Here is an 8,448-nt window from a genome sequence, read left to right as displayed (position 1 = left end):
TGTACAGGAACATGTATGTTACATGTATGAACGTACGAGGCTGGATTCCTGGGGAAGGGGGGAGAAGGTGCTTGGAGGATATATATAGTAAAAGGTAAAGGTACCCCTGCCCGTACGGGCCAGTCTTGACAGACTCTGGGGTTGTGCGCCCATCTCACTCAAGAGGCCAGGGGCCAGCGCTGTCCGGAGACACTTCCGGGTCACGTGGCCAGCGTGACATCGCTGCTCTGGCGAGCCAGAGCCGCACACGGAAACGCCGTTTACCTTCCCGCTGGTAAGCGGTCCCTATTTATCTACTTGCACCCGGAGGTGCTTTCGAACTGCTAGGTTGGCAGGCGCTGGGACCGAGCAGCGGGAGCGCACCCCACCGCAGGGATTCGAACCGCCGACCTTTCGATCGGCAAGTCCTAGGCGCTGAGGCTTTAACCCACAGCGCCACCTGCGTCCCTGGAGGATATATATACTGTATGCAATTTCTCTTGCTTTTGTGCTTGCTGTGAACCGATTCACACAGTGCCTTCTGCTATCCGGAGAGCAGAATAAACTCTTTCTCTGAACCAAACCTCGGTGTCATTTGACTTCCTTCCTCCCGTCCGGGAGCAATGCTCACCCAACCAATTGGTAAAGTCTAAGAAGGCTACAGTAAATGCAGTATATTCCTGAGAGGGAACCCCCCATGATTGACATAGAAAGCAGCATTGCTCACCTCACTTGTACTACAAGCAGGTGAATGAGAAGCTCCTGCCTCAGAGCGCTGGGCTCTGCCAGAGGAGGCGCCATTGGAGTCTGGCTGGTCCCTTGCTGGTCCCTTGGGCAGAGGTTGCAGAAGCAGCAGGCAAAGACGTAACAGCTATGGCACATCTCGGGGTTCATCCACAGTTACCTTTGCTCCACTCCTTCCAAGCATAGATAGATGCTTAAACGCTCCATGTGTTCTATTTATTTATTTATTTATTTATTTATTTATTGGTTTTCACATATTACATTACAATACAGTTGTACCAGAGCCAACACCATTTCCTCCCCATCCCCCCATACATTTACATTTATTCATTCTCAATCCATCATATTATTCTTTTCTCCTTCCTCCCACTTCCCTCCGCCCCCACTCGATTTCCTTCACATTATACAATTTACAATAATCTTGCATTCTACAATCTTCTCAAATCATCTATATATTCTTATTATCTTTCCTTACTAATTTTTCTTCCACCCAGTACTTCACATTTTAATCTAGGCATATTAGCGTATCTTTTTTTGAGCAATACTTTGCCATATATTCATCAAAACATTTCCACTCCTTTTTAAATTTTTGATTCGACTGATTTCTTATTATAGCAGTTAATTTTGCCAAAATAAAATATTCATTTAGTTTACAAATCTATTCCTCCTTTGTAGGTGTAGTTTGTGACTTCCACCAAGGAGCAATCACTATTCTAGCAGCTGTACTTGCATATAGAAAAATCCACCCCCACCCCCCGTGGTATCTCTTCATCTATCTATCCAAGGAGATATGTCTCTGGTTTCTTTGTTACTGATATTTTCAACATCTTCTTTAGTTCTTCATGTACTACTATCCAAAACTTCTTAATTTCCTCATACCTCCACCACATATGTATTGTTGTTCCTATTTCTCCACCACATCTCCAACAGAAGTTGGATTTCAATTTATATATCTTTGCCAACTTAACTGGTGTTAAGTACCACCTATAGAACATCTTTACAAACTTTTCTTTAATTGTATATGAGACAGTAAATCGTATATCCTCTTGCCAGAGTCCATATTTTTTATTTTGTTTTCACCCCAGAGGTTTCCCCACAAAACCCACTCTTTAGTGCTCATTTGGGAAAAAAACAACGTCCATTTGGGTTGCTGTGGAGTACTGCTTGCTCCAAATGAGCTTTAAAGAGCGGGTTTTCACGGAGAAAGCTCCGGAGCAAAAAGAAGTGTTCTGATCTGGGAGGAGTAGCTTCTGTCCAATGCCCAGGAGGGGACTGCAGCCATAGCACCCCTCCAACGGTGACCCCTTGGGAGGTACCCCTATTTGATGTAGGTCATATCCCCCCGAGGTGGTTTACCCTTAGATGCATTCCCAGCAGATGGGCCTATGCCAAACTATTCACATCTGTAACCAATAAAAGTTGTGACTTATTTGAAACCATAAACCATATCCTGTTGTCTTATTTGGTAATTTACTCCCTGGAGAACTGCAGGGTCACAGGGTCTTGGCATGCAAGTAAAGGGTGAGGAAACTGTGGCCCTTCAGAGTTTGTTGGACTACAAGACCCATCATCCCTGACTATTTGGTATGCTGGCTGCGACTTTTATGAGTTGGAGTCCAACAACATCTGCAAGTCTGCAGGTTCCCAAAATACTGATTTTTATGGGACAACAGGCGGAATTTTCAAAAGAGGATGAAGCTCCTTCCTGAAAGTATGCAAAGGAGGAGCAAAAACGAAGCAAAAACCTTCAGAAGACAATTTTATTTATTTATTTATTTTATTATTGTCTAGTAAATATAGTTATGACCGCAAAACATGCAATACAGTGGTACCTTGGGTTACATACGCTTCAGGTAACATACACTTCAGATTACAGACTCCGCTAACCCAGAAATATTACCTCGGGTTAAGAACTTTGCTTCAGGATAAGAACATAAATCGTGCAGCGGCAGCGCAGCGGCAGCAGGAGACCCCATTAGCTAAAGTGGTGCTTCAGGTTAAGAACAGTTTCAGGTTAAGAACAGACCTCCAGAACGAATTAAGTTATTAAGTTATTAACCCGAGGTACCACTGTATATGAAAATAGCAGAAACTAGCTAAAAATAGCTAGAAAATAGCAGCGGCGGTGAGAGGACAGGAAGGCCCCTGGTAGCGGCAGCGGTGGGGTTGGCTTGAGCGAGGAGGGGCGAGTGCTCACTGGTTGGTTCTAGCCCGGCAAGAGGAGCAGCAGCAGTGTTGTCACCTCCACCGTGGCCGCCCCAGATTCCCCTCCCCAGGCACTGGCAGGGAGAATGATGGAGCTCCAGTCTGTGCTACTACTACAGAGACAGCTGGCATGTCAGTCCATCTGTTGGTCGGGGCAAAACAAAACGTTTAGGGGCATGCGTCTTGCTGCGTCCCCCCAGAAAAAAGCACTGGTTGTGACCACAAAACATGTAATATATAAAAGAGCAGAAATGTCCTCAGTGCCAGTCATGAGGCTGAGGAAGAAGAAATTGTTGGTATTGGGTGGGTCTTAAACTGATTGATCGAAATATTCAGTGTAGAGAAGGACAATATTCAGAATAGGACATTTATGTAGAGTGCTTAGCTGGATTTGGCTAAAGTAGGAAAGGTCAGTGTCTCCAATAGCTGAGTGAGGCTGGATGCCTGCTAGTGATGAGGATATGTTGGATGAGCAGGCACAGCATATGGCAGAGCATAGGGTTGAGAGTAGATCTGAAGCTCTGAAATGGGGAGAGTCCAGTGGATACCCAGGCTGCAGTCATATGTATACTTAGATGTATGTCCCATTGAACTCAGGAGGACTTAATGCTGAGTAGATGTGCCAAATTCCTTTCTCAAGGCCTGTGCTCTTGGGTTGGGAGTGCTAATTGCTTGGGTTGGGAGTACTAGTTGCTCTTCCTGACAGTCACTGTGGGAAACAGATGCACATAGGGCCAATAGGCTTCCTGTCTTGGTAGTGCAGTCTCAGCAAATGACATAATAAGACGAGTCCAGCTCCAAGTTCTAACAAAATTGCCTCTCTGTCCTTCAATTGATGGGGCTTCATTGTCCCCCTACCAGGGAAGAGAAGCAGACAGCAGAGAGAAGCTTCGGTTGTTAAGGCTGGAAACGGAGTCCTATCTGCAACCAGTGACTTCTTCTTTGCACCCCTCAAAGTGTAGGACAAGAGCTCCCAGGGAAATGCTTCTAGGCCAATCAGTGGTGCACATTCTTATAGTCAGGGCCTGCTGGCTGCTTTTTCAGGACCACCACAGTGGAGAAGAGCCATTTTACCTGCAGGAAGGAACGAGAGTGAGGAGAAAGGAAGACACAGAACAGGAGTGTGGAAGAAGAAAGATCTGCATGTTCTATTTGTCATTCGTGGTTTTGTCCTCCCTGTTTCCTGCCAGTCACAGGTTGCAAGTTCTATGATGTATTATTACTTACCCTGTACTTATTACTTATATTTACTTATTTATTTATAAACCACCAGCTCACAAGAAAGTGTAAGAACATAAAAGAACCCTGCTGGATCTGGTCAAAGAGTATCCATGCAGTCTGGCCTCCTGCTCCCACAGTGGCCAACCAGATGCTGTTGTGGAAAGCCCAAAGGCAGGATTTGAATGCAACTGGTACTCAGAGGAACGCTGTCTTGAGCAATGAAGGTGGAACCTAGCCATTGAGGTTGGTAGCCATTGATAGCCATCCTCCTCCAGGAATTTGTGTGATCATTTCTAAAGCCATCAAAGTCTGGGGCCATCACTACCTCTTGTAGGAACAAATTCAATAGCTTAGCTATGCTTTGTGAAGAAGTACTTTCTTTTGGCACTGTATACTAACATCATTCCTTGCCATCTTTCTGCATCTTCCTATCCCTTTTTAAATATATTTTTTATTAAATTTTCTGTTTTACACTTTAGAATATTCATTTAAAGAACCTTAAAATGCCAATGACTCCCTTTCTTCTCTTTCCATGGTTCTTTTTGCATATCATAAATCCCTGCATATTTTACATAAACTAAACCATTCAGTATTCCATTATTATATCCAATCTTAAAGCTGCCAACTTTTTCAAGTGTACAAAATTCCACCCCCCCCATTCAATAAACATTTCCCAATCTTCTTTAAACATATGTTCTTCTTGTTCTCTTATTCTATATGCTAGGTCCGCAAGCTGCTTATATTCCATCAGTTTAAGTTGCCATTCTTCTTTAGTTGGGACCTCACTTGTTTTCCATTTTGGGGCTAACAAAACATGGGCTGCAGTGGTGGCATACATAAATAACCTTTTCTGACACCTGGGAATTTCCATCTGAATTATCCCCAACAAAAAGGACTCTGGTTTTTTTTGGGGGGGGGCAGGATACTTCTAAACATTTTTTTTTCAATTCATTGTGGATTATTTCCCAATACGCTTTTAACCTTTTACAGGTCCACCACATATGAAAGAACGTACCCTCAACCTCATTGCATCTCCAGCATCTTCCTATCCCTAAACTTCTCTTGCAAATCAGCAAGTCAAATATTTTCCTTCATCCCAGTCATCTGATTTTAATGGGGTATCTAATGGACTATTTGGCATCAAGGATATGTAAAGGTATGTGCCGAGTCCTTCACAGAACCATTCACTAATTTACAATAAAGAGTACAAATATTTCAGCCTTATCCTTTGCTTCCCACCCTCCATCCCAGTGGTGTTTCTGATGCCTCTGTCACTTCACATCGTAAGATTCAAATGTAGACATATAACAGACATTCCTCTCTACTCACTTTGAACAGTGTAATGGTGGCACTGTAAGAAACACTGAGGAGGAAGAGAATGAAGAAAACAAAGATGGTGACCCAGAGACGATCCATTTCCTCCTCTTTCTCATCGCTGTAATCATCAATTGTTGACACAGCCACCTCTGTGAGGGGAAGAGAGAGAGACGTCATTTCCAGTGTTCAACATAAAATATCCCATAACTTCAGCCACCCCATCACCCACCACTAATATCTAATTGTACACATAGAATTATGCTGAATTACGTACTACAAATATTATTCCTTCTTTTTCGTACAGTCTAACATAGACTACAAAATCCATGATGCACTAACTGTATACCTGCAGGATCACCTGTGGCCTATATAACAATTAATATTATCTAACTTTTGCAATAGTGGCTTGGTGTTGGCTCTTAGGGAACTCTCTCTGTTCACCCCACGTAATGTTTGTGCCTTGTGCTACAGAGTAACTTCACTCTGTTGTGACAGCTCTTTCTTTCTCTCTTTCTCTCTTTCTCTCATTCTCTCTTTCTCTCTCTCCTTCTCCCTTTTCTGGACCCTGCGTAAAGTACCAGTTCATCTAATTCTCATCAGTTTGTTTAGGATGAACCTGTTGTGCAATATGTTTCAACTCATCTGCAGAATGCTATTTGCCTTCCATTTTTTTCAGGTAATAAATCAATGAGGAATAGCAATGTTCAGAGGTGTTCAAAACAGTTGCTTAACTGTTTCACCACATGACAAAATACATCCTAGTCTTGACAGTTTGAGTGAGTCACAGAAGATGGCTGGATGGAATAATCCTGAATAAATGAGGAGGTGGGGATGTTTTAGCACAGTCTTAAATTAGCTTGTTTTCTGAGGGATGTCCAGAAAGGCCACGCAGTGAGCTTCATGGTGGAGGAGGGATTTGAATCTGGAGTTCTAAGCACCAAAACAAACACTAATCAGTACATTAAGCACTAACACTGACTCAAGGAGTAACCAGGGAGCAGGTGTGGGTAGGGAGTTTGTGTGTGATGGCTGAGGCCACACCCTTGCAGCATAACTAGGGCAAGAGTGACTTAGTGGAGATGTTGTGTTTGGTTTCCAAAAGGAGGGGTGACTGGGGAAAAGTGTACTTGAAAGTCCCATTTTCTCCCTTCTCCAATTTTGTAAAATGTCAGAGATTTTGCTCTTTCGTATTTGATGGGATGGTTCTGAGGGGATCTCTGACTATCATTTTGGAAAACATATCCTTGCTCTGCCTTTTTGCATTGTGTACATATGTGTCTTGACTGGACCTTTTATTTCTCATAACCCACCCAATAATATATGAACAATCCATTAATATGGCCTGAATATTTTGTGAATTTGATTCTTTCTCATGGCTCCATCTGACTTGTGCACTCATCTATCCAGGCTTGGCTCAGTTTGCTCACCCATCTCAAATTCAGGGTCAAACTAGGTTTATTATTATCCTCCCCCACCCCCAACGTCTTACTGATGTGATGCTAAAGGTGTCAAATGAAATTTCTTCTGATTCTTTTAAACAGTTAATAGCCACTTTGAAAGCCATTTTTTGTCAGGATCCTGGTGCAAGGGGAGGTTATTTTTTATGTGGTTCTGGATTAAAATAACCTTTCCCTGTGGTGCTTCTGTTGCAACCGTGGGGAGCGGTACGGGAGAAAACCTCTCCCTATATAGGCAACAACCATTTTGTGCACATTCAAGGCACATGCGGCCGTGCAAACACTCACTGTGTTTTGACCTGGAAGAGGGCGTAATGGGGCATAAGGGGTTTACACGCATTCTGCTGCCTTGTGCGGCGACCTGAAATGCAACCCCAGCAAACTGTGGGTTGCCTCCCCCAAATGCCCCATGGCATCACATTATAGCTGGCCCTCAGAAACTAGTCTTTGCTTTCAAGCAATGCAGGTGTTTTGCATTCTCTCATTTCTTCTGCCCTGTCACTGAAATGCACAGTAATCTAGGCCAGGTGAGTTGATATGAAGGGAAGCTACATGTGTTGAAGCGGGGAGTGTGCACATATGTTGTACCAGATGAATTCTGCCTACTTTCTGTCCATGCTGCTGTGCCCCGTTGAACTAACTTTCCACAGGATGATGTTGGCCTCTGTATTGCACCTCCATATAGATAGCTCTGCACCTCTTATTGGAGCAAGATTCCAGCTCTGCGACAGAGAACGCTGCATAGCTTGCAGCCAATGCTAGCCATACTCAGCGGAGACCTACTGAAATGAATGAACCTAAATTGCACATATCACTTAATTTCAGTGGGCCTACTCTGAGTAGGCAAACCGATGAGCCAGCTTCTTATGTCATGTACCATATATCAATATTTGGGGCAGGCAGAGGCAGTGCAAAATATTCTGATACGGGCAGGACTCCCTTCTATATATATGGGTGCCTAAAAAGGCAAACTTATTGGATGAACTTTGGGCTTTGATTTTTTGGGGCGGCGTGGCAGATAAAAAAATATAAAGAGCACTGAGCTATAATTAAGTTGTTGGAATGCATTGAACACAGCAACTCTGCTATGATCAATTGGTTTCAACCCCTGAGGAACTGAGGCCTGGTGGCAGTTGGCTGAAGGAGGCAGAGACTGGTACAGAAATATTCCTCAGTAGTGAATTAGCAGCTTATTTGTTGTTTTCAGCACCAGACATTAAAAGGAGAGCAGCTTCCTGTGTATGGACATGTATAGATGGAAGCCAGGGTGGAGCAGATGATGGGATACTGGACTTGAGCCTGGTGGAATGTGACCCAGATTCAAATCACCACCCAACTAGATGAAGCTCACTGGGTGTCTTTGGACCAAATCCCTCTCACTTCCGGCACTTATCAAGGGCCTGTTGTGAGCATTAAAATACACATATACTGACATCAGACGTTTGTACCCCTGCCTCCCATGGCATAGCTCTGATATACATTTTGCTTCCAAATACCATGAATACCCACTTAATTAATCCACACA

At 43.6% G+C, this 8,448-nt stretch overlaps 1 long non-coding RNA gene across 2 annotated transcripts in view; it reads right to left on the bottom strand.

The window, feature by feature from the left end:
* Window positions 1–5,985, bottom strand: part of LOC307201900 — a 50,681-nt gene extending 44,696 nt beyond the window's left edge. The window contains exons 1-2 of one of the 2 annotated variants that reach the window (XR_013832778.1): window positions 5,479–5,968; window positions 2,480–4,002 (exon numbers count right to left, since the gene is read on the bottom strand). This is a non-coding gene — a long non-coding RNA (uncharacterized lncRNA). Of the gene's footprint in view, window positions 1–2,478; window positions 4,003–5,478 lie in introns of those variants that run through there. The other variant, XR_013832777.1, reaches the window with a different exon arrangement.
* Window positions 5,986–8,448: the final 2,463 nt, after the last annotated feature.

This window comes from Podarcis cretensis (assembly GCF_951804945.1).
Source record: "Podarcis cretensis genome assembly, chromosome: 13".
Classification (NCBI taxonomy): domain Eukaryota; kingdom Metazoa; phylum Chordata; class Lepidosauria; order Squamata; family Lacertidae; genus Podarcis; species Podarcis cretensis.
This window is presented reverse-complemented; position numbering and strand designations above follow the sequence as displayed.